The following is a 26,527-nucleotide window of genomic DNA, read 5'->3' on the forward strand; positions in this document are numbered from 1 at the left end:
GTAGCAGGCGCAGGCCAGTTTGTCAGAGGATGCACAAGAAGCCCGCTGTCATGATCTCTGCTTCCAAAAGGTCAGGGTTTTCCCAACTCCCTTGGAAGCAGATCCATAACCCAGGTTCCGAGTGCCAACCAGTCCCAATTGGGACCTTTTGGACCCAGTCCTGGCGCAAGTGGCACCAGGCTCATAAATATGCCCAGTCCCAGCGCTGGAAGCGCCGGGCTCATAATGCTTGGGTGGACTTACCTGCAGCAGACCATGCTGCTTACTTGCCTGCCAGTTGAGCCTCTGATCCTCTTCTGTTTGGAACTACTTTTCCTGTTGGGTGGGGCTGGAGCCACTCCCTAGATTTAGAACACTGGAACTCTTCTGGAAGGCAGGAACTCTTTTCTTACCAGGAACTCTTTTCTTACTTAGGCGTGGCTGTGGAAGGAGACACCTAAGCACTACAGGAGGCTATTTAAACCACACCCGGTGGATGAATCTTGCTTTGCGTTATTCTGCACTCTCTGCAGCAGAACGCTCATCGTGTCTTCTGCATCCAGTCCTGGGCCTAAGGAAAAAGGCTTACCATCCTGAATCCAGTCTTCAGCAACACCTATAAAGACAAGAAAGTACAGGTTAGCATTCCGGCATCTGAAAGGCAAAGGCTTACCATCCAGAATCCAGTCTTCAGCAACACCTATAAAGACAAGAAAGAACAGGTTAGCATTCCGGCATCGGAAAGGCAAAGGCTTACCAACTCTTTGCACGCTCCGGAGGCCTTCGGCGCTGCATCCGCATCTGAAAGACAAAACAAGGTGCGTTTAAAGACATTGGGGAACTTTAATACTCACGTGCCATTACTCCTTTCCACATCTAATCCAGTGGGTATTCCGGCACCCTGCAGCCGCTCCGAACTCGTACCTGCAAAATAAAAAGACAGTTAGAGTGCATCGTGAAGCAGGCAACAAGCGCTTACTCACGTGCTTCCAGGCGCTTCTATTCATCACACGGGCTCCATCTTCAACTCACTTCAGCCCGTCATCCGCCATCGCCGGAAACCTGCAAAACAAGAGACATCAATACTAAAGACTTTAAAAAGACATTTGGATGACTCGAAACTTACCGTTCGTGCAGTAAACGACGGACAGCATTCCTCTGAAGCCAAGAGGCCTGCGCTACCTATCCAGTGAAGAAACTGGCTACAGCACCCTGCCCCGAGGCAGATGGAGAGCTCGGCATTCACTTACCTAAGGTGAGAGCGTTAACCTTTGGGGTCTACAGGAGAGGAGAAGAGGAAAGAGATAGGGACACCCCAATAACCCCAGTTCATTAACCCCATATTTTCTATCTGCAGACATCTTACTCTACACGTCAGGCATACAGTGCACAGAGGTCCAGCCCAAAGAGCCAACCGGGTGCTACACATCACCTTTGAAGATACGGTAGTCGCCCAGTCAAGACCGGCGCCTCTGCGAGAATCAGGTGAGCGTTACAGAACGCAAAGCCTACCGCAAAACTCTCGCCCAGGCACTATGGAAACCTCGGATACTGACCCCCTAGCCCGATTACTTGGGGAACTAAGGGCAGAAGTGCATGCAACTCGTCAGGAAACGAATGCTCTAAGAAGGGAACTAATTATTTCCAAGGAGAGAACAGACAATCTTGCTAGACAAGTGCTACAGTCACAAGCCGGACAGACCCCGTTACCCACATCAGGGGCAAATCTTCCTTCAACATCCTCTATGAATCCAGTGCAGATCAACCTACCTGGGAATGTACCTCTGGCTCCGCCCGAGCGATTTTCTGGTGACCCAAAGAGGTTTGCAGTATTCATCAATCAGTGCCGGTTGCACTTCTTATGCCGGCCAGCAGCCTTTCCAACTGATCAAGCTAAAGTAGCTTTTGTACTTTCGTACCTTAGTGGCAATGCGGCAGACTGGTCGATCCCTCTAGTTCATCAAGATGATCCGGTTCTCCATGATTTTCAAGCCTTTCAGCTTAGTATGGAAAAACTGTTCGCAAGACATTCACAGGGACAGGCCTTGGACAATGAGCTTCTTTCGTTGCGACAGGGTAATCAAGACCTTTTGGCTTATATTGCATCTTTCAATAGACTAATAGTGGAAACTCAATGGCCTGAGGACAAAAGGATTACGCTGTTTAATAGAGGTCTACGTGGAGAGCTCAAAGACGTTTTAGCCCAAGTAGTGAATCCCCCACAAGACTGTTCGGATTACATAGACTTGGTCGTTCAAATAGATCACAGGCTGCAGAACAGGAAGGCCGATCGTTCCAAGTTTGATGCTCGAGTATTTTCCAAACCGCCAACTCCTTCCAAAGGAGTAGACTCCGGGGAATCCATGCAAATAGGGGGTCTGAAAGGTCCTCTAACACAACGGGAGCGGGAAAGGAGGAAACAGTTGCAATTATGCCTATATTGCGGAAACTCAGGGCACTTTCTTCGAGACTGTCCGGTGAAACCTGCCAAGAAGGCAGTAGGAGCTGCAGTTACCAAAGTTACAAACTCTGAGCAGGGAAACGACCTCGCCGGACAAGAATAGAGGTCCTCTTGCCGAGCGTAAAAACCAGTTCCGTGACCTCGCATTTCGTGATACCTATGGTCCTCATTAGCCCTGATAATCCGGATCGATTACATGCAATTGAAGCTTACGTCGACAGCGGTGCCATCGGCAATTATGTGGATCATGAAATGGTTTTGAGGATGAATCTGACTCTTTGTCCCAAGGCTGTAAAGGACGTCATTACTACGGTGGATGGTACGGAGATAGCCTCCGGGCCAGTAACGCATACCACTCAAGAAGTGACGCTAGTAAGTCAAGATGGACACCATGAGAAGATCGTGTTCGATGTGATCAAGGCCCCTCAGTTTCAGATTATTCTAGGAATACCTTGGTTAGAGAAACACAATCCTCTGATCGATTGGCGAGCAAGAACGGTCCAGTTTCCAGAATGTGTCTCTACTTGTCACCCTCCACCTGGTGTTGCACTGGCCGCAATTTCTTCAGAGACTCCCCAGTTACCTCCCGAATACCTAGAATACCAAGATGTTTTCCGGAAGGATCAGGCTAACTCTCTACCTCCTCATAGGTCTTATGACTGCCAGATAGACCTGATACCTGGATCTACTCCTCCTTGTAGTAGAATTTATGCCCTCACCGAGCCTGAGAACCTTCACCTTCGACAATACCTGGATCAATACCTGGCAAATGGGTTTATTCGTCCTTCCAAGTCCCCTGCTTCTTCAGCTTTGTTCTTCGTTCCAAAAAAGGAAGGAGACCTTAGAACTTGTATCGATTATCGCTCCCTGAACCAGATCACCGTTAAGAATAGATATCCGTTACCTTTGATCCCTGAACTCCTGGACCAAGTCAGAAAAGCATGCATATATACAAAGCTGGATCTTAGAGGAGCTTACCACTTGGTACGAGTAAAAGAGGGCGATGAATGGAAGACGGCCTTCCGCACCAAGTATGGGCTATTTGAATATCAGGTCATGCCCTTCGGACTTTGCAATGCCCCGGCCGCCTTTCAATATTTTATGAACGATGTCCTCAGAGAGCTCATAGATGTATGTGTTGTTGTTTACATTGACGACATCCTCGTTTATTCTTCATCGGAATCTGAACATCGGAAACACGTGAAAATGGTCCTCGAAAGATTGCGTCAACACAAACTTTTCGCTAAGTTGGAAAAATGTGTTTTCAACGTGACTGAAGTTGAATTCTTGGGATTCATATTATCACCTGGCGGGGTGCGTATGGATTCAAAGAAGGTCGATGCAATTCTCAAATGGCCATCACCATCCTCCGTAAAAGGTGTGCAAAGCATGTTAGGCTTCGCTAACTTTTACCGCAGGTTTATCCCCGAGTTCTCTCGAATAGTCCAGCCCATCACTGCCTTGTTAAAGAAAAACAAACGTTTTGAATGGTCTACCGAGGCGGAACAAGCTTTCCAGGATTTGAAGACTAAATTTATCTCTGCACCAATCTTAAAACACCCTCGCCCCGAACTCCCCTACATCGTGGAAACTGATGCTTCAAGCCTTGCCATGGGGGCAGTTCTATCACAAAAGGACCCGGTAACCAATCAGTTGCATCCCGTGGCATTTTGGTCCCGCAAATTCTCGCCTCCTGAAGTCAATTACACGATTACTGACAAGGAACTTCTGGCTATCAAGTCTGCCTTTAAGGCTTGGCGGCATTATCTGCTGGGGGCCCGACACACCGTTACTGTGATTACGGATCACCGAAACCTGCAATATTTGAAAACCGCAAAAGCCCAATCCTCTAGACAACTCCGTTGGGCATTATTCTTTGCCGAGTTTGACTTCATAATTACCTATCGACCAGGTACAAAGAACGGTAAAGCTGATGCCCTTTCTCGGATGGGAGTGGAAGAACACTTGATCAACCCTAAACCTGTACCAATCATTCCCGAACAAAGAATTCTGGGTGTAATCGCCACAGAATCCATAGAGGAAGTTAAGGATAAAGCCAGGCAACTTGTAACTCCAGCAGATACACAGAATTGGCATCTGCAGGGAAAGGACTTTGCAGTAAAGGACAACTTATTGTATTTCCAAGAACGATTATACCTACCCAGCACAGATTTACAGAAAAAAGTAATCTCTTGTTATCACGACTCTTTAATGGAAGGTCATCCCGGTATAGCCAAGACCTCAGAAAAGATCAAGCGCTACTTCTGGTGGCCGTCTTGGAAAAAAGATATCAGAGACTTTATAATGTCCTGTGGAGTATGCGCCCAAAACAAGAGTCAAAAGGAAAGACCAGCAGGCCTCTTACGCCCTATTGACATCCCACCTCGCCCTTGGCATACGCTTTCTATGGACTTCATCACCGATCTACCTCCATGCTCCGGATACAATACGATTCTAGTAATCGTGGACTTATTCTCCAAGATGGCGCATTTCATTCCGCTCAAAGGCTTGCCAACAGCAGCAACTCTGGCCCGAGAATTTCTCGAAAACATCGTCCGACTGCACGGTTTTCCTTCGGTTCTAATTTCGGATCGAGGTAGTCAATTTATTTCTCATTTTTGGCGAAGTTGCTGTCGGTCGGCTCAAATTGATGTGAGACTATCGACCAGTCACCACCCTCAGACCGACGGACAAACCGAGAGGACCAATCAAACTCTGGAACAGTATTTACGCTGCATGCTGCAACAAACTGAAAAAACTTGGAAAGATATCCTTTGGATAGCCGAGTATGCCTACAATAACTCTGTCCACTCGGGAACTGGGAAAACCCCGTTTTTTCTTTTGTACGGCAGTCACCCTCGAACCTCGGAGTTGGATCCCCTCCAAGATCTTGAAACACCAGCAGTAGACTACCTGCATTCTACAATCACCCAAGCCTTTAAGGAAGCTGTTTCTCACCTTCAAAGGGCTAAAGAACAATACAAGAAAGGAGCAGATCAACATCGGAAGGAAGCCCCTCACTATCAAGTAGGGGATCAAGTCTGGTTATCCACCAAATATCTATCTCTAAAAGGGCCACGCACATTCAACCCAAGATACCTTGGTCCCTATTCCATCACTACCATAGTAAACCCAGTAGCGGTCAAGTTGGACTTGCCCCCGCACATGAAGATACATCCGGTCTTCCACGTCTCTCTATTAAAACCCGTGCAACCTCAAACCCTACTAACCAAATCTCCAAAACCTATCCCTGTGGATGGAGAACTCAAGTTTGAAGTCAAAAGCATTCTGGACTCCAAGATCTCCAAATCTAAACTATTCTACCTAATTGACTGGAAAGGCTACGGCCCCCAAGAGAGATCCTGGGAACCTGCTGAATATGTCCACGCTCCTCGCCTAATCAAAAGATTTCACCGAACATTTCCTGACAAGCCAAAACCCCCGGAGAAGCGCGGTTTGGGAGGGGCCTTGAGGGGGGGTACTGTCATGATCTCTGCTTCCAAAAGGTCAGGGTTTTCCCAACTCCCTTGGAAGCAGATCCATAACCCAGGTTCCGAGTGCCAACCAGTCCCAATTGGGACCTTTTGGACCCAGTCCTGGCGCAAGTGGCACCAGGCTCATAAATATGCCCAGTCCCAGCGCTGGAAGCGCCGGGCTCATAATGCTTGGGTGGACTTACCTGCAGCAGACCATGCTGCTTACTTGCCTGCCAGTTGAGCCTCTGATCCTCTTCTGTTTGGAACTACTTTTCCTGTTGGGTGGGGCTGGAGCCACTCCCTAGATTTAGAACACTGGAACTCTTCTGGAAGGCAGGAACTCTTTTCTTACCAGGAACTCTTTTCTTACTTAGGCGTGGCTGTGGAAGGAGACACCTAAGCACTACAGGAGGCTATTTAAACCACACCCGGTGGATGAATCTTGCTTTGCGTTATTCTGCACTCTCTGCAGCAGAACGCTCATCGTGTCTTCTGCATCCAGTCCTGGGCCTAAGGAAAAAGGCTTACCATCCTGAATCCAGTCTTCAGCAACACCTATAAAGACAAGAAAGAACAGGTTAGCATTCCGGCATCTGAAAGGCAAAGGCTTACCATCCAGAATCCAGTCTTCAGCAACACCTATAAAGACAAGAAAGAACAGGTTAGCATTCCGGCATCGGAAAGGCAAATGCTTACCAACTCTTTGCACGCTCCGGAGGCCTTCGGCGCTGCATCCGCATCTGAAAGACAAAACAAGGTGCGTTTAAAGACATTGGGGAACTTTAATACTCACGTGCCATTACTCCTTTCCACATCTAATCCAGTGGGTATTCCGGCACCCTGCAGCCGCTCCGAACTCGTACCTGCAAAATAAAAAGACAGTTAGAGTGCATCGTGAAGCAGGCAACAAGCGCTTACTCACGTGCCTCCAGGCGCTTCTATTCATCACACGGGCTCCATCTTCAACTCACTTCAGCCCGTCATCCGCCATCGCCGGAAACCTGCAAAACAAGAGACATCAATACTAAGACTTTAAAAAGACATTTGGATGACTCGAAACTTACCGTTCGTGCAGTAAACGACGGACAGCAGTCCTCTGAAGTCAAGAGGCCTGCGCTACCTATCCAGTGAAGAAACTGGCTACAGCACCCTGCCCCGAGGCAGATGGAGAGCTCGGCATTCACTTACCTAAGGTGAGAGCGTTAACCTTTGGGGTCTACAGGAGAGGAGAAGAGGAAAGAGATAGGGACACCCCAATAACCCCAGTTCATTAACCCCATATTTTCTATCTGCAGACATCTTACTCTACACGTCAGGCATACAGTGCACAGAGGTCCAGCCCAAAGAGCCAACCGGGTGCTACACATCACCTTTGAAGATACGGTAGTCGCCCAGCCAAGACCGGCGCCTCTGCGAGAATCAGGTGAGCGTTACACCCGCCATTTCCTCTCAGCCACCATACACTTGCGTTTAAGGGTAACTAGGTCAGAGTCATACCAAGAGTTGCACTTGGTTTTGGGCTTCAAGCGGATGTTCATGACAGGGGCAAGAACATCAAGAGTATCAGAGATAGAAGAGTAGAGCATGGAAAGGGCTGTGTCAGGATGTGAGTCAGCCAGAGGAGGAGGAGGGGGAGAGAAAGTGGAAGTGGAAGCCTCAACTGACACGCTTCATGGGTCAGATGACCGAGAAGGTACATGGCATTGTTGGAGTTGGCTTGGCCTGATGGGTAGAGAGGGAGAGATGGGAGGAAATGAGAGAGTGATCACTCTAGGAGAGAGGAGTGGTCAGAGGGATAGAGAGGGGGAGGTCTGAAGAGATCAGAGCATCCAGAGTGGGCCCAGCAGAGTGAGTTGGGCCAGAGGGGAGAATAGAAAGAGAGAGAGAGTCACAGAGGTCGCGAAAGCATCCAGATGGATGTTGAAGTCTCCAAGAATGAGGAGTTGAGTAGTTGAGGCCGAGGCCAGGAGGGAGGAAGTGAGGTCCGCCCACTCAGAGAGGAAGGAGGTGATTTGACCAGGTGGCTGATAGATAGTAGCCATGGTAAGTGAGTGGCAAGGAGAGAGAGAAAGCCTCAGACAAGGCATTTGAAAGAGGAGTAGGCCTGCATAGGAATGACAGAGGCAGGAATCCACTCTGGGAAGATCAAGGCTACACCCCCTCCAGAACGGTTGGATCTGGGCACGGAGAGGATCTTACAGTCATCGGGAGGAGAGTGTCAAAGCTTGTGACAATTGTGACAATTGACAATGTGACAATTGTGACAAACCTGTGGTGCTCCATGTCGTCTTGCTTGTAAGGCGAGCACGTTGCCCCTGAGCTATCCTCCCGAAATCTTGAGCAATGGTTGTTATATTGGTATTGCCGGGTTTTTAAATACTCTTTTGCTTGGTATTGTTTGTATGCTTTTGTTTGGACTAAAGCTTCACCACAGGGATTTTGGCCCTTCCACCAACTCACATGCTTGCTTGCACAGTCAGTTTGGTTTAATAAGTAAAACATTTGTTGGTTTTGTACGGTTCAGTATTCAGAATTGTAATCACTGCTTCTCTCACTCACATGCGAGTGAAACTGCCTGCCGTGGATAGTGTCAGAGCGATCCGGAGTCACTTGCAAGCTGTGAACTCACAAGGTAAGTCGCTCAATCTAGCTCCGCTTGGTGTTCGCAGGTCTTCTGTCATTGTGGCTCCTCGCGGTCAGGCAAACAGCCTCGTCTGGTCCACCTCCGCTCATGCCACTCGAAATTGGAGCTTCCTCCACTCGGCAGAGGCTCAGGTGCAACCCAGCCACCTAAAGCCTCTAACGAGGGTACACTTCCCTTGCTACTTCCTCTTCCTGCTGCGCAACCTCTGCACAACAAGCCTTCAATGGGCAAGCGTCCCGTTCTTCCGCTTCCCACTGCGCAACCTCTGCAACAGGAATAGCTTGAGGCAAAGACCCTCACAGGACTTGACACCGCTCTTGGCTGCACAATGGTCCCGGCGTCTTCTCTCGTGCCAGCTTCACTTTCCTCTGCAGCCTGCACTGCTTTCTCCTCTCCTGCTGCTCCTGCTGTTCATGTTCTCCCTCTTCCTGCACCTGAGGGGGCTTTTTATGCCTCTCAGTCTCCCTCAGGTGTAGGTCGTTTACACTAATTAGCTGATTGCTCCCACAGCAATATTCCTCTGCATCCCTTTTCCTCGTCCCAGTACTGAAGAATTATGGGACTTGAAGTCCCTGCCAACCAAGTTAGTTTTCCTAACTTCTTCTACCTTACAATAAGCCATTCCAAGATTGGGGGTTCAGAGAAAATTAAACAAGGGAGTTTCTCCTTCCTCCTGGCCTGTTCCCACCCCATGTGATCCTCCCACAGAACACCACCCCCAGGGTTGGGATCAGGAAGCATCTGCCTTCCCCTGGCCACACGAGAAGGGTCCCAGGTCAAGATTCTGGGGGGAATCACTACTGATTCATCATACTATATGGACATCCATCGCTGCTGTAAAATCCTTTCCCAGGTTCTTTTTGTCGCCTACAAGGAATCACTCCCAATACTCTGTTACATCCTGCACTCTGTCACATCACACTGCTACACCAACCTCATCTCTGCTCTCCATTTTTACCGTCACAAACTATCCAGGACCATCAGTTTTTATCCTTCTTCCCCCGACCTCTCTTCATTCTTTCGTCTCTCACTGCAAAAGGCTTAAAGATCTGTGATCTCACTAGCCTCCTTTCCCTCCCACCCCTCAGTACCTTCTCTCCACTATCCCCCATTCACTCAGATTTTTTCTTCCCTCCCACCCCTCAGTACCTTCTCTCCACTATCCCCCATTCACTCAGATTTTTTCTACACTTCCCATCCTCTGCTCTGCCAACCCTTCCTGTGCGCCCACAGACCCCTTCGTACCCCAGACCTGGAGCCCCAATCAATGCCTGCGGGCCTTCGCCACCATATTTAAATAAATAAATAAACTTTAAATACATAAAATCCCCTCAACCGTCCTACCAATGAAATGCTAGAAAAACATCACAACTGAAAACACGTCACCATCCACACCGTTGACCAAACAGCAGGAATTCACACAAGGGACTGGCCTCAAACCCCACGGAACGACTGCTGACTACCCATCTCAACCAAACAAAACCACTTTATCACCTAACCAAACCAACACTGAGGCTGCTCGACAGACAAGCAACACTACACCACCGCAAATAGATGGCGCATGAAAATGCACCACCGGTGCCCCAACAAGGAGCACCCCAACCACAAGAACAACACATAGGTTGAGACCACCACATTCAAGGTGTGGGAGCGGCACCCCCACAAAGGGTACTGGGGTCCCCCCAACACACAATGGCAAAGCACACTTGACCAAACGGCAAAAAAACATGTGAGTGCGGGGTCCACCTCCACAGAAACAAACTAATGAGGTAAACTACACTCAACAACATTTCTCCAGCCACAACCATGAACGCAAATGGCACGGGCACATAATATCTCCCCAAAGTGCTGTGGTGTGCCATGTGCTGGCAGCTAGCAGGTGGCTGGCACTACCCTGCCACACAAAACACAAACAAAACTGTCCAACCCCACAAGGTGGTTTGCCAGGCCACCCAGTGAGCACAACACACACCACATAGACAAGTAACCCCCAGTAAGTCCATGCCCTATTCTCCCGTCCATATTCTGACAGACCTGTGGAGGCAAAAGTTAAATCAACATGCAAGAACAAACCAAATTTCTACTTCCTTCAACTAACAGAGGACATGTCTTTACCAAAATACACCAGACACGTCCCAGATCCACCACAATCCACAACGTACCAATGGACAACTTACACCCAAACAGGCTTCACTTCATATAACACTGTTGATCAATATTCACGGTTCAGCATGGACAGCTCCCTGAAAAATGACAAAGCCCTGATCTAGCTTGTGGAAAACTGCCATATATTGACTTCTTGAATCACCCAGGTCCGCCCCACAACCAAGGCAAAAACCCCAGAGCTCTTCCCAGCGAACAGTCAATTCCTGCTTCCCAGAGACACAGTCAGGATACAGCATAGTTCCATCCACACCATACCCGGAGCAGCTGTCAAGCTGGTACCTGTGACCCCGACCCCAACACACGTTGGGCCCAACCTCCATCACTGCCAACTTGACTGTTTCAGGTACCAGCTGTTCACTGAGCTGACTGTGCCCACATGGGTCTCCAAACACAGCACCCAGCTGTTCACTATGCTGACAGCACACACACGGCTCTCCTGAAACAACTCCCAGCTCCGGCTCGGATAGCATTCCATGCTGGGCGCCGCACTAGATGTTACCTGCCGCTTTTTCTTTTCAGCAGCATTACCATCAGGACACATCTCCTCCTCTGAGACTCAGTTCAAACCCTTAGAGGCGTGCAGCGGCAAACCGTTGTACAGTGTGTGATGCTGTCCATCCCCTTCAATGGCACATCATTCGACATCCTCAGCCACTAGCCACGTCACAACATCCTCTCAGATTGGCCGCTGAAGCCTCAATGCCATCATTCAAGCCCCAGCCTCCAAACTGCAAGGAGCTCTCAAACACTCTCTCAACATTCCAGAGACAGGCATTCTACAAGCATTCCACAGCACCCAGGCTCACAACACAGGAACAGGGGAGAAAGCAAGACATAACACATTAGACAGAGAAAACAATGAAACAGCTTTCTTCATGATGCACATCTAGGTTTCTCCTAGGAAGAGATGATGTGTCTGATTTTTAAGGGCCCCTTCTTAGGGATTCAAGCTTCCTTGTTTGCATGAAATGTGTTTATAAGCTGCTGAGCCACCTTGAAGACCTTTTATGATCCTTGCTGTGTCACATACGAGGCTGGGCCCTGTCCACTTGAAGACCTCTTTCCAACCAAGTAGTGAAAAGGCAGGGTGGTCCTACATTTGTCAAAGTTGCTGCAGCAGAGCTTTTCTATAAGAAATGATCTGGTCAGCATGAAGCAATCCATTGTTGCACTCTTATGCTCAAGGCTTGCAGAGAGAAAAAAAACATAAATCTGACCTGTATCTAAACTCAAGGTGATCAGCACAGACAAGATGAAGCTGCAACATTTAAGTGAAGAAGAAACATGTGAAATGTTACCACTTCCTGAAACAAGGATATGGAAGTGATAAAGGAAAACCTGACTATGAACACAACTAAACAGTTACTGCTCCCTCTAGTGTTCAGTAAGGTGTAGTCACCCTCCAGTAATATTTTGAAATATATAATTTCCCTTCATGTCAATCAAATCAAAAGTGTTACAATTCTACCTTTATGTGACTAGAGTATATTTAGGTAGATGAGGATTTTCTAGTACAATATAGATGTCATCACAAAGTCCCTCTTTGAGTTTACTTATTAGCTGCCTTTTTACTGAATTTTGGGCAGTAATGGGTTAATGAAAGCACATTGTTCAACCTTCCCCATTTCCAAAATGTTCTTCACGTGTGTTTGCATAATTTTCAGGTGATTTTGGCTGCCTTTTTATATGTTAGGGTACGGTACCGGCCCGTTCCGGGTACTTTTTCGTGATAAAATGTAGATTTTGGGCAGTAATGGGTTAATGACAGCATATTGGAGCACCTTTCACATTTCAAAATGTACTTCATGTGTGTTTGCATAATTTTCAGGTGATTTTTGCTGCCATTTTATATGTTAGGGTAGCGTTCCGGCCCGTTGCGGGTACTTTTTCGTGATAAAATGTAGATTTTGGGCAGTAATGGGTTAATGACAGCATATTGGTGCACCTTTCTCATTTCAAAATGTTCTTCATGTGTGTTTGCATCATTTTCAGGTAATTTTTGCTGCCATTTTATATGTTAGGGTACCGTTCCGGCCCGTTCCGGGTACTTTTTCGTGATAAAATGTAAATTTTGGGCAATAATGGCTTAATGACAGCATATTGGTGCACCTTTCTGATTTCAACATGTTCTTCATGTGTGTTTGCATAATTTTCAGGTGAGTTTTGCTGCCGTTTTATATATTAGGGTAGCGTTCCGGCCTGTTCCGGGTACTTTTTCCTGTTAAAATGTAGATTTTGGGCAGTAATGGGTTAATGACAGCACATTGTTCATCCTTTGCCATTTCAAAATGTTCTTCATGTGAGTTTGCATCATTTTCAGGTGAGTTTTGCTGCTGTTTTATATATTAGGGTACCGTTCCGGGCCGTTCCGGGTACTTTTTCATGTGAAAATGTAGATTTTGGGCTGTAATGGGTTAATGACAGCATATTGGTGCACCTTTCTCATTTCAAAATGTTCTTCATGTGTGTTTGCATCATTTTGAGGTGATTTTGGCTGCCTTTTTATATGTTAGGGTACCGTTCCGGCCCGTTCCGGGTACTTTTTCGTGATAAAATGTAGATTTTGGGCAGTAATGGGTTAATGACAGCATATTGGGGCACCTTTCTCATTTCAAAATGTACTTCATGTGTGTTTGCATAATTTTCAGGTGATTTTTGCTGCCATTTTATATGTTAGGGTAGCGTTCCGGCCCGTTGCGGGTACTTTTTCGTGATAAAATGTAGATTTTGGGCAGTAATGGGTTAATGACAGCATATTGGTGTAACTTTCTCATTTCAAAATGTTCTTCATGTGTGTTTGCATCATTTTCAGGTGATTTTTGCTGTCATTTTATATGTTAGGGTACCGTTCTGGCCCGTTCCGCGTACTTTTTCGTGATAAAATGTAAATTTTGGGCAATAATGGGTTAATGACAGCATATTGGTGCACTTTTCTCATTTCAACATGTTCTTCATGTGTGTTTGCATTATTTTCAGGTGAGTTTTGCTGCCGTTTTATATATTAGGGTAGCGTTCCGGCCCGTTTCGGGTACTTTTTCGTGTTAAAATGTAGATTTTGGGCAGTAATGGGTTAATGACAGCACATTGTTCATCCTTTGCCATTTCAAAATGTTCTTCATGTGTGTTTGCATCATTTTCAGGTGAGTTTTGCTGCCGTTTTATATATTAGAGTACCGTTCCGGCCCGTTCTGGGTACTTTTTCATGTGAAAATGTAGATTTTGGGCTATAATGGGTTAATGACAGCATATTGGTGCACCTTTCTCATTTCAAAATGTTCTTCATGTGTGTTTGCATCATTTTGAGGTGATTTTGGCTGCCTTTTTATATGTTAGGGTACCGTTCCGGCCCGTTCCGGGTACTTTTTCGTGATAAAATGTAGATTTTGGGCAGTAATGGGTTAATGACAGCATATTGGAGCACCTTGCTCATTTCAAAATGTACTTCATGTGTGTTTGCATAATTTTCAGGTGATTTTTGCTGCCATTTTATATGTTAGGGTAGCGTTCCGGCCCGTTGCGGTTACTTTTTCGTGATAAAATGTAGATTTTGGGCAGTAATGGGTTAATGACAGCATATTGGTGCACCTTTCTGATTTTAACATGTTCTTCATGTGTGTTTGCATCATTTTCAGGTGAGTTTTACTGCCGTTTTATATATTAGGGTAGCGTTCCGGCCCGTTCTGGGTACTTTTTCGTGTTAAAATGTAGATTTTGGGCAGTAATGGGTTAATGACAACACATTGTTCATCCTTTGCCATTTCAAAATGTTCTTCATGTGTGTTTGCATCATTTTCAGGTGAGTTTTGCTGCCGTTTTATATATTAGGGTACCGTTCCGGCCCGTTCCGGGTACTTTTTCATGTGAAAATGTAGATTTTGGGCTGTAATGGGTTAATGACAGCATATTGGTGCACCTTTCTCATTTCAAAATGTTCTTCATGTGTGTTTGCCTCATTTTGAGGTGATTTTGGCTGCCTTTTTATATGTTAGGGTAGCGTTCCGGCCCGTTCCGGGTACTTTTTCGTGATAAAATGTAGATTTTGGGCAGTAATGGGTTAATGACAGCATATTGGAGCACCTTTCTCATTTCAAAATGTACTTCATGTGTGTTTGCATAATTTTCAGGTGATTTTTGCTGCCATTTTATATGTTAGGGTAGCGTTCCGGCCCGTTGCGGGTACTTTTTCGTGATAAAATGTAGATTTTGGGCAGTAATGGGTTAATGACAGCATATTGGTGCAACTTTCTCATTTCAACATGCTCTTCATGTGTGTTTGCATCATTTTCAGGTGAGTTTTGCTGCCGTTTTATATATTAGGGTAGCGTTCCGGCCCGTTCCGGGTACTTTTTCGTGTTAAAATGTAGATTTTGGGCAGTAATGGGTTAATGACAGCACATTGTTCATCCTTTGCCATTTCAAAATGTTCTTCATGTGTGTTTGCATCATTTTCAGGTGCTTTTTGCTGCCATTTTATATGTTAGGTACCGTTCCGGCCCGTTCCGGGTTTTTTTTCGTGTGAAAATATAGATTTTGGGCAGTAATGGGTTAATGACAGCACATTGTTCATCCTTTGCCATTTCAAAATGTTCTTCATGTGTGTTTGCATCATTTTCATGTGAGTTTTGCTGCCGTTTTATATATTAGGGTACCGTTCCGGGCCGTTCCGGGTACTTTTTCGTCTGAAAATTTAGATTTTGGGCAGTAATGGGTTAATGACAGCACATTGTTCATCCTTTGCCATTTCAAAATGTTCTTCATGTGTGTTTGCATCATTTTCATGTGAGTTTTGCTGCCGTTTTATATATTAGGGTACCGTTCCGGGCCGTTCCGGGTACTTTTTCGTCTGAAAATTTAGATTTTGGGCAGTAATGGGTTAATGACAGCATATTGGAGCACCTTTCTCATTTCAAAATGTACTTCATGTGTGTTTGCATAATTTTCAGGTGATTTTTGCTGCCATTTTATATGTTAGGGTAGCGTTCCGGCCCGTTGCGGGTACTTTTTCATGATAAAACGTAGATTTTGGGCAGTAATGGGTTAATGACAGCATATTGATGCACCTTTCTCATTTCAACATGTTCTTCATGTGTGTTTGCATCATTTTCAGGTGAGTTTTGCTGCCGTTTTATATATTAGGGTAGCGTTCCGGCCCGTTCCGGGTACTTTTTCGTGTTAAAATGTAGATTTTGGGCAGTAATGGGTTAATGACAGCACATTGTTCATCCTTTGCCATTTCAAAATGTTCTTCATGTGTGTTTGCATCATTTTCAGGTGAGTTTTGCTGCCGTTTTATATATTAGGGTACCGTTCCGGCCCGTTCCGGGTACTTTTTCATGTGAAAATGTAGATTTTGGGCTGTAATGGGTTAATGACAGCATATTGGTGCACCTTTCTCATTTCAAAATGTTCTTCATGTGTGTTTGCATCATTTTGAGGTGATTTTGGCTGCCTTTTTATATGTTAGGGTAGCGTTCCGGCCCGTTGCGGGTACTTTTTCGTGATAAAATGTAGATTTTGGGCAGTAATGGGTTAATGACAGCATATTGGTGCACCTTTCTCATTTCAAAATGTTCTTCATGTGTGTTTGCATCATTTTCAGGTGATTTTTGCTGCCATTTTATATGTTAGGGTACCGTTCCGGCCCGTTCCGGGTACTTTTTCGTGATAAAATGTAAATTTTGGGCAATAATGGGTTAATGACAGCATATTGGTGCACCTTTCTCATTTCAACATGTTCTTCATGTGTGTTTGCATCATTTTCAGGTGAGTTTTGCTGCCGTTTTATATATTAGGGTAGCGTTCCGGCCCGTTCCGGGTACTTTTTCGTGTTAAAATGTAGATTTTGGGCAGTAATGGGTTAATGACAGCACATTGTTCATCCTTTGCCATTTCAAAATGTTCTTCATGTGTGTTTGCATCATTTTCATGTGAGTTTTGCTGCCGTTTTATATATTAGGGTACCGTTCCGGGCCGTTCCGGGTACTTTTTCGTCTGAAAATTTAGATTTTGGGCAGTAATGGGTTAATGACAGCACATTGTTCATCCTTTGCCATTTCAAAATGTTCTTCATGTGTGTTTGCATCATTTTCATGTGAGTTTTGCTGCCGTTTTATATATTAGGGTACCGTTCCGGGCCGTTCCGGGTACTTTTTCGTCTGAAAATTTAGATTTTGGGCAGTAATGGGTTAATGACAGCACAAGCGAGTAGAGCGCTCGCTTTGACATCAGTGCAGAGCCTGCCCACGAAGGTTCGAATCCCGGCAGCGCCAAACTCAGCGTTTCATCCTTCCGAGGTCGATAAATGAGCACCACACACCGTGGGTAATAATAAGCAGCGCTCAGATACCTGAGGGTTCGTAGCGCTATATAAATGCCAAATTATTGTTCAACCTATCCCATTTCCAAAATGTTCTTCATGTGTGTTTGCATCATTTTCAGGTGAGTTTTGCTGCCATTTTATATATTAGGGTACCGTTCCGGCCCGTTCCGGCCTGTTCCGGGTTTTACACCGTTCCGAGAGTTTTAATGTAAATACAGATCTAACGGCCCGGTCCACCGCAGGAGCTCACTCGGAAAGGAACATCCCGCTGTCCGCGCAACAGCACACCCCCAAAGCATGTCGCCGTGTAAGTGGTTTAAAGTGGAATTGATATATAGTTTGGAAAAGAAGCATGAAGGAAATAATGCTGTTTTAAACTATTATTTTGGACTTTTCCTTTGATAAGAGGTCAATTGCCAGCCCCCGCTTAAACCACGCCTCCCTGGGTACCGCCCCGCCCCCGCCCCAACTCTGCCCCTACCCCAGCACTTGTGGGATCCCCACCAATTATTTTCCATTTCCACCACTGCTTGTTGTCACCCTGTTTTGGTTATTTTGGTCCCCTGGACTTTGGTGTCTGCGCTTGTGAAGATCAGAGGAAAAACCCCACAGTGCCCCCTGCTGGCTGCTCAATATCAGCCTCCATTAAATGAGCCATCACAAAATCAAACAAGCATTGCAATGACAATAGTTAAGAGCTTTTGTGTAGGCATAGAAACGCACTTGCCAGGCATTGCCATAGTGGTATTAACTGCCCATTGTTGGTATCAGGCAGAACATGGTGCAAGTACCTGGGCAGCAGTGCCTGGCAAATGCCCAATACTTATACACAAACAATAACTGTTGGCTTTGCCAATGCTTATTTTTAACAGGACTTCAGTGAAGCACATGCAGAGTGCTGATAAATAGAGTGGCTGAAGTCAGACATGGTTAAGGCATTTTTATAACACCAGTAGCACTGTTAATGCTCCAATTAGGTCATTAACTCTCAGAAGACATCTTTGAAAAAACACTGGCAGGCTAAGTTTGATGGTATGGCATTATTAAAGCGAGCTCAAACAGTTACCAAGAGGAGGCATTTTGGGTAGGAAGGAGCAGGAACTACCACTGGGTGGGAATGGCTATAGGGATTAACATAGCCATAGGTGGGCAAATAACCAAACACCTGCAAGCGGTGTGTCCCTCCTCATATGCCATTCTCCTTGTTTATACTCTAATGCAATAGTTTGGACTTAAAGGTGGTGCTTAAGTGCCACCTAGTAGCTCAAACTAATGAATACGCTGTTCACCTCTGTCTCTTCCATTTCCATGACGACTGCATGGTGTACACACGAAGACCTGAATAGTGGCAAAACATGCAGGGCAACAAGCAGCATGGAGATATCAAATGAGAAGTGCAAGCCTGGGCTAGCACACAGGATCCTCTGTCTTGAACCCCTTAACTGCTGGGCTATTATGCATCTCTCCTCAAATAGGACGAGCATACTTGTCCTCTCAAAGCAGAAGCGGAGTTTACAGAGATGTAAAGTTCTTCAGGTCGTCCTACTATGAAGCTTAAGTTACTTTGAATTAGTACCCAGCGCGCCGATGCCACAACAAACACTGAACGTGGATTGGCTCAATTGCGAGGCTTACCACAGTGTAATCCCATTTTCACATTAGCGTGCATCTCGCGCCGGGTCTGAAAGCCTCCTCACTCACCGCTGTACACCGCCATTTCTGTGAACAAACTTGCAGAACCTGCAAGGCCGCCACAACGCGCTGCGGTTTCCAAAATCGCTTGCGCTATCACTGAAAAGTGCTTTCACATTACATTCCAAACATTATTCTGCTTTTACTTTTTTGTTGCACATTACCTACCCATTCCCTAATATGGATAAACTTGGCCCAAAATCGTGCTCTGTTGATCCGTAGTAATAAATCAGTATGCACGTTCTAGTCTCTCTAGAACTAACACGTACTGCAGCGGCCGGCTTTTCAAGCGGCGAAACAAATTCTGATTGAAATATTTAACATCACCATTAGTATCCTGGGGCTAGAAACCCCGGAAAACTAATGGCAATAAGCCTCTCGCCGGGGGGCCATTACCGCCTAACTATGGGCCCAGGGGGCATTACCCTAGATGCTAATAGCACGCCGGCTCAGGGCTTATTGCCACATTATGGCCCTTCCAGGCTTCAGTGAAAAGCAAGTAAAATAGCCCTGCTCCTATATCCCAAGAATTCAAAATGGCAGCAGATAAAAGACAGGACTCGCAGAACATCATGTGCTACCTCGGAGAATGTGACTTAATTCCTGAACCGAAAGGACAGAGGTCAGGATTGAGGTGCATCAAAGAGCTGTGTACATGTGATCAGAGTTCTGAAATCAGGGGGGCAGCAGGTCAGGATTGAGGGATAGGGGTAGAGCTGTATCTGGGCACCATTCTGAAATAACAGGTGCATTTGGTCAGAATGGAGGTACATTGGCAGAGCTGTGCGTGGTCACTGTTATGAAAAGACAAGGGGCCTCATTACGACCCTGGCGGTAAGTGAAAAACGATGGCGGTAAATGGTTACCGCCATCGTTTTCCGCCAGGTCCGATCATGACTCCTGACCGTAAACTACGATGCCAATAGCGGCATCGTAGTTAACGCTGCCGCTAACTGCGCCAAGGGTGCGCGCACGCGACCGCCCACACCGTACTTAGCGCCATGGCGGAAAGGTACGCAAATGCCGACCCAAGCGGACATGCACCTAACGCCATCACCGAGGCCGCTAAGTACCTTACCGCCATGGTGCAAATAACGGCATCGCGAACCAACCGTAAAGGGCCAATTCAAGTGAATGCAGCTGCCACAGGTGCACAGAAACAGCACAGGTGAAGGCAATACAGACTCAGGGAAGTACAAAAAGAGCACACCCCACCCCTACCCACACCCAGTCACACTCCACAATGATGCCAATACGAATAGCAATGTTGGGGCTGGAGGACCTGATAGCAATGCATGTTCTACTACAACAGCAACAACAACAACAACAGGCAGCACAGAGGAGACGCAGGAGGAGAAGGAGGGCAAGGCAGGCCCAGCAAGCCCCACCAGCACAGCCAGTGCCACCACGCAGGCAGCCCCCAATCCCACGCATCAGAGCCAATCCAAACAACCTCACTGCTGAGCAGATCCACACCCTGTACCGTTTGGACCGGGACACCATCACCGCCATCGTAGACATGACACACAACGACATCGTCAGCATGATAGAAAGTCCAACCGCCATCCCCCCCCTACTGAAGGTAGTGGCTGTACTCCACTTCCTGGCCAGAGGCACCTACCAGCACACAGTGGGGCACCTGCATGGCATTTCACAACCATTATTCTCACGAACACTCATCCAAGTGCTCGATGCCCTCCTCAAGCACACAGACGACCACATCTCATTACCACGGACTGCCCAGGAGATTGCAAACACCAAAGTGGGTTTCCATGCACTAGCCAGCATACCCGGTTGCATTGGTGCCATCGACTGCACCCATGTGGAATTGGTGGTTCCACGTGCCATGGAGGTACCGTACCGCAACCGGAAACAGTTCCACTCTATCAACGTGCAAATGGTCTGTGACTCCAACAAGATCATCACACATTGTTGTGCCCGATTCCCCGGATCAACCCATGATTCACTGGTCCTGAGGAACTCCACAATACCACGCTACATGGAGCGACATGCAGGCCCAAGATCCTGGCTACTCGGTGAGTGCAATGTCATGGAAGTGGGCATGGGAATGACGTACCAGTGCATACTCCACCTGGCAGAAAGGGGGGGGGATGATGCATACTCCACCTGGCAGAAAGGGGGGGGGGATGATGCATACTCCACCTGGCAGAAAGGGGGGGGGGATGATGCATACTCCACCTGGCAGAAAGTGGGGGGGGATGAAGCATACTCCACCTGGCTGTGAGTAACACAGAGAACGGATACAGAGGAAGGGCACTCACAATGCACACAACCCCTCTGCATACATAGGGTGATGGCATGCAAAACAGGCCATGGCAGCAATGAGCATATACTGGTTGCATAGTGTGAATCAATTAGTGCATGTAGAAGTGAGCCAAGGTAACAGTTCCATGCCAGCCATGGTGGAACATCATGTTCCTGATCAGACAACATGACTGACACATACATTCTCGCCTACATACAGGTGATGCAGCCTATCCCCTGAAGAGGTGGCTCCTCACGCCAGTCCGGAACCCGCAGAACCAGCACGAGGAGGACTTCAACCGTGCACATACACGTACTCGTGTGGTCATAGAGCAGACATTCGGCCTCCTGAAGGCACGGTTCCGAAGCCTCAGCAGGTCTGGTGGGGCACTCCTGTATGGCCATGAGAAGGTGGCAAAGATCGTCATGGCATGTGTCATGCTGCACAATATGTGCGTCGGACGGAATGTGCCCCTGCCCCCTGACGCAGAACTGCAACCACCTGACGATGAGGATGAGGAGGGTGCAGATGGGGCGCCACCACATGGAGGAGGCGATGCACAGGAGGGGCGTGCCATGCGCCAAAGTATCATCGACCACTGCTTCTAGCACACACGGCTGGTGTTTATCGCATGGAGACTGCACTTGGGGCACTGTGTGTCTCTGGGACATGCACACTGTGGACTGTACACCAATAAAGCACACATACGCAATGAAAATGTCCACACATTTCTTTTTTTGAAAGAAAAAAGTGTATTGGAACTATGAACTGTCGTGTCACACCCCCTCCCACCTCCCCCCTGCACACCCCAACACACCCCCTCCCACCTCCCACCTCCCCCCTGCACACCCCAACACACCCCCTCCCACCTCCCACCTCCCCCCTGCACACCTCAACACACCCCCTCCCACCTCCCACCTCCCCCTGCACACCCCAACACACCCCCTCCCACCTCCCACCTCCCCCCTGCACACCCCAACACACCCCCTCCCACCTCCCACCTCCCCCCTGCACACCCCAACACACCCCATGTAGCTGTCAACAGATGCCTGTGACAGTGTCCACAGGCCGTCACAAGCCCCCTCTCCCGCCCCCCGGGGCACCCCTGGCTGTGGAGCGCAGGTTGCGTCCGGAACGTCGCACGGGGCTGCTCTGCGCAGAACTGGCAGTGGAGGATGTCCCTGGCTGCCCCTGTGCATGCAGCTCCTGTACTGTGTGGGTGAGGTCAGTGACCGCACGACGCAAGCCCGCAAGTTCGGCACCGATGTCCCTGGACATGGCCTGCATGGCATCCCTCAGGGTGGCAGTGCTCTGCGCCACTTCCGCCCTTAGTGTCTCCGTGGCCTGTTCAATGCTAAACCTAGCCCCCACACATTCCGCGGCATGCTCATCCAGCATTGCGGACAGTTGATGCTGCCGTTGAGTGATGTCCTCGAGGGACTGCTGGCCGTGCTGGCCCATGGCCAGTGCAGGTGGAGTGATGGAGGGGCTGGTCCCCTCCTGTGGAGTGTGGACAGGGCATGGGGTGGAAGGCCACTCCTCTGCCTCAGTGTGCCCCTGTGTGTCGCCCTCATGGGGGCTGGCGTCTGAGAAACAGGGGGAATGTAGTTGGTCAGTGGGGCTTCTGACCTCCTGCTCCATGTCCGAGTCAGAACATGCAGCTGTTGCAGCTGTCTCCCCGATGTTGCTGCTGGCCGCTGACCCCCTGCCTTCTGTGGCAGGCAATGTCGGTGGAGGTGGAGCAGCTGCTGCTGGCCTGCTGCCAACAGGGGTGCTTGCCGGTGGGACCTCCGGTATGCCTGCAGTGGGACCTGCTTGTCGTGGGGTCTGCCTCACTGCAGCTGAGGTTGAGGGTGCAGGGAGGTTGTTGTTGGACTTCGCTCTCTTCGGCGCAGGGGTGTCCTGGTCCTCTGGGTGTGATTCTGTGCCTGTGGTGGAGCAAAGGTGGGAGGGCGTTATTGATGGGTCTACGGACTTTTGAATGACAATGGTTGACATTATTTTGGCCAGTGGATGAGGCAGATTTCAGGCAGTGCCATGCAGGTTGTCTCCTTTTAGTGTGGTATGTGGATGCAGGTATGCGGGTGCCAGCAGTGTATGCAGGGTGGTGCTCGCATGTGGCTATGGGCAGTATTGATTTGTGTTGCATTTACACTCTAGGGCAACCTTGTGCTACACATGATTGGACTGCTGTGACTATGGCATGTCTTGTATGAAGCACCTACCTTCATCGCCTGATGTCGGGGCTCCCCTTTCCATCCCTCCAACGCCTTCGATCGATTCCATGCCGATGGTGGTAGCACAGATCTCCTCCCACGGTTGGAGTTTCAGGGGGGATTCCGACCCTCCACCGGTTCCCTGGGCAAGGTTGCGGTTTGCCGAGATGACGGCTCTGACCCGTATGCGCAGGTCATCTCAGCGCTTCCGGCACTGCTGTGGGGTGCGGGGTACGGTCCCCACCGCGCTGACGCGCTCAGCCACCAGGGCCCAGATGGCCTTCTTCTTCCCGATTGCTGTCCTGGTCATTTCAGGGGAGAAAACAACACCTGCGTTGTCCTGCAGGGTCTCTGCTAGCATGCAGAGTTCCTCCCGGCTGAATCGCTCCTGGCGCTGGCGGTCACATGCCTTTTTCACAGATTTTGGCATTTTCGGGAACTTGGATGGGTGGGTGTTTGGTTGGGACAGGTGTCAGGGTTGGGTCTGGTGTTGTTTGGTAGGATGGCGATGGATTGTGTTTTTAAAGATGGCCGACGGGCTGCTTCCGGTTCCGGCGCGATGACGCTATTTCCGGTTTGGCCTTTTACGGCCGCCGCTAATTACGGTGGCCGTAAATTACGGTGGCCGCTACTTACGCTGGCGGAAGGGCACCTTGCTCGCTTAGCGATGCCGGTAGGGGCCTTTTCCGCCATGGCGTTAATTGCATTACCGCCATGGCGTAATGCTCGTGCGCGATGGGTCGTGATGTGGCGCTCTTTACGCCATCGTCCCACGGCGTAAACGCTCATTACGCCATGGCGGTAATGACGGGCGATTACCGCCAGGGTCGTAATGAGGCCCAAGGTCGGCAGGTCAGCATTGAGGTGCACTGATAGAGCTGTGAAGGCTGCCTGTCAGTCTATGCATTTGAACAGTTCTTAGGGTCTCATGACAATAAGAAAATAACCCGGACCTGCAGGTCCCCACCTCGGAAACAGGGCGCCACTGCCCACTGTGGCCTGGGGGCCTGCAACACTCCCAGGCGTAAGCCACCAACCGGCCCGTCCTGCTGGCGTCTGCTGTCGCCTTCGGGGATAGGCACTGACTGAAATTCAAGGTAAATGTCACATTCCACTGTCTATGCCTTCATGGTGAAGTTCTTCGACACACCCTTCACCTGCGCAATGCTCAGGGTCAGGACCTACCAGGGGCTTATAAAAAGGCACCGGTTTGACTGGGGAGTACAATTCAGAAGGGGAGTCTCCTGGAAAGAACTGAAGAGAGACTCCTGCAGAAACCCCAAGAGAGGCCCATACAGAGACGGCTCCAATCCATTCTCCGGTGAGTGGCGGCCTCACTCACTCCTGACCGAGAGGGGAGGGGGCTTTGCTGTGCAGTCAGGTCTGTTTTATATGAGGAGGTGTTATTGAACATGACGCATGATCCAATGGTATATAATATCTGATAGAGTATTTAATCCATATGGACTGCACTATGCGATGTAGTGATTTATTTAGCATGACGTTTTCTAAACGCCAATATATTATTAAATAGAACATATCTGATGAACAGTGCTATCTGATAAGATGTGTTATCCAATGAGATGTATTGGATGTATTCTATGTATCATGTTTTGGGGTGTATAACCTGATTGGTGCTATTATCGGATGGGGCATATTATCTGATGGGATGTATCACTTGATGGAATGTATTGCCAGACATGATTGAATATCTGATATGAGGTATTCTTATTATTGATCTGTTGTTGCCTGTGTGATACAAGATGCAAAAGCAGGTATGTAAATACACTGCCAATGTATGTATCACATGGTCCGATCCATCACCTTATGGGAGGTGTGATGAATTGGAATGTGCTTAGTGTTCTGATACAGTAAGTATTCTGAATATTATGCGATGGATTGCCATACTAGATGGAGTAAGAAGAAAACACCTTGCACTTCGCGCTTGGTAAATGCAGCTCTAGAACATGTGTGACAAAAGATTATTCAGTTTTAGTAATGCTTGAGTTAAAAGTCACGGGGCCTCATTACGAGTATGGAGGAAGCCATGGTGCTATAAGCTATAAGCCTCCATACCGGGTTCCAATACCGGGTTCCTGAAATAAGGAATTACCGTGTCATTCCGACATTGGAGGACCCGGTAATTCCTCCTTGCAGGAACCCATCCCCATTCCCATTTGAGCCCCTGTAGGGCTCAATGGGAATGGGGAGAGTGGTAATAACGGGCACATTACAAATGGCCTGTTATTAGCTCCCTCTTCCCCTCGCGGGACCCTATGGGGGCTCAAATGGGAATGGGGAATGGTTCCTGCAAGGAGGATTTACTGGGCCCTCCAATGTCAGAATGACCCAGTAAGTTCCATTGCAGGAACCCGGTAATGGAGCCCGGTTTGGAGGCAGCCATGGTGCTAATAGCACCATGGCTACCTCCAAACTCGTAATGAGGCCCTATAGTCTTAAGTGGGCTTGTTAAGTCCAGTTTATTTTCTTGTGCAAAAGACCAGCCAGCACGTGTCTTTTTCAAAGCTATTAAATTCTTGATGTGTTACCAGATTTGATATTTGTAGCACCCTGTAAGGAATCACCTCCATAACTAACATCTACGTATGTCAAGTCCTGCTCATGGAAATATTACAGATGGACAACACGCAGTAACGCTGGGGAGGGGATTCCTTACAGGACACCTGTTTTTGCAAACAATAACCACATGAGAGGGACCTGACTGAACACAACAGAGGGGTTCCATGTGTTAAAATCGCGGCAAAAATGGCAGTTGACACAAAATATCACGGCAATAAGGCTGTGGTTTTGCTGCCGCAATCCATGTAAAGGATGGTATCATGGGGTACACCTTTACCGGGTCAAACCACAGCATTTTTGCGGAAATTTTTTGTACCGGCCACATTTTTGCCGTGATTTTATCACTGCATACCAGCAGAGGATAGCGTTTGGATGTGATTCCTTACTGAGCACCTATGTCCATATGTAATATTCCCATGAGAGGGACCTGACTTACGTAGATGGCAGTTTTGGAGGTGATTCCTTGCAGGACGCTTCAACTATCAAATCTGGTAACGCATCAAGAATGTAATAGCCTTGTGTCGAAACACGTGTTGGCTGGTCTTTTGCACAAGAAAATAAACTGTACTTAACAAGCCCACTTAAGACTATATGGGCCTCATTACGAGTGCGACGGTAAGGGGTTAACGGCGCCGGTAAGGATGCTGGTGCCGTTAACCCCTTACTGCCGCATTACGAGGTCCCTTAGTGGGTCCCGCTAAGGACGGTTGGTTTTACCAGCTGCCCTT

The 26,527-nt window shown here is 48.0% G+C and overlaps 1 protein-coding gene across 5 annotated transcripts in view; it reads left to right on the top strand.

Moving 5' to 3' along the window:
• Positions 1 to 24,409: 24,409 nt before the first annotated feature.
• Positions 24,410 to 26,527, top strand: part of LOC138503241 (uromodulin-like) — a 99,893-nt gene continuing 97,775 nt past the window's right edge. The window contains exon 1 of one of the 5 annotated variants that reach the window (XM_069622832.1): positions 24,410 to 24,540. The gene's annotated coding sequence lies outside the window, so the exon portion shown is untranslated. Of the gene's footprint in view, positions 24,541 to 24,579; positions 24,601 to 26,527 lie in introns of those variants that run through there. The other 4 variants (XM_069622831.1, XM_069622834.1, XM_069622835.1 and 1 more) reach the window with 4 other exon arrangements.

Source organism: Ambystoma mexicanum, chromosome 11 (genome assembly GCF_040938575.1).
Source record: "Ambystoma mexicanum isolate Mex_15411 chromosome 11, UKY_AmexF1_1, whole genome shotgun sequence".
Lineage (NCBI taxonomy): Eukaryota > Metazoa > Chordata > Amphibia > Caudata > Ambystomatidae > Ambystoma > Ambystoma mexicanum.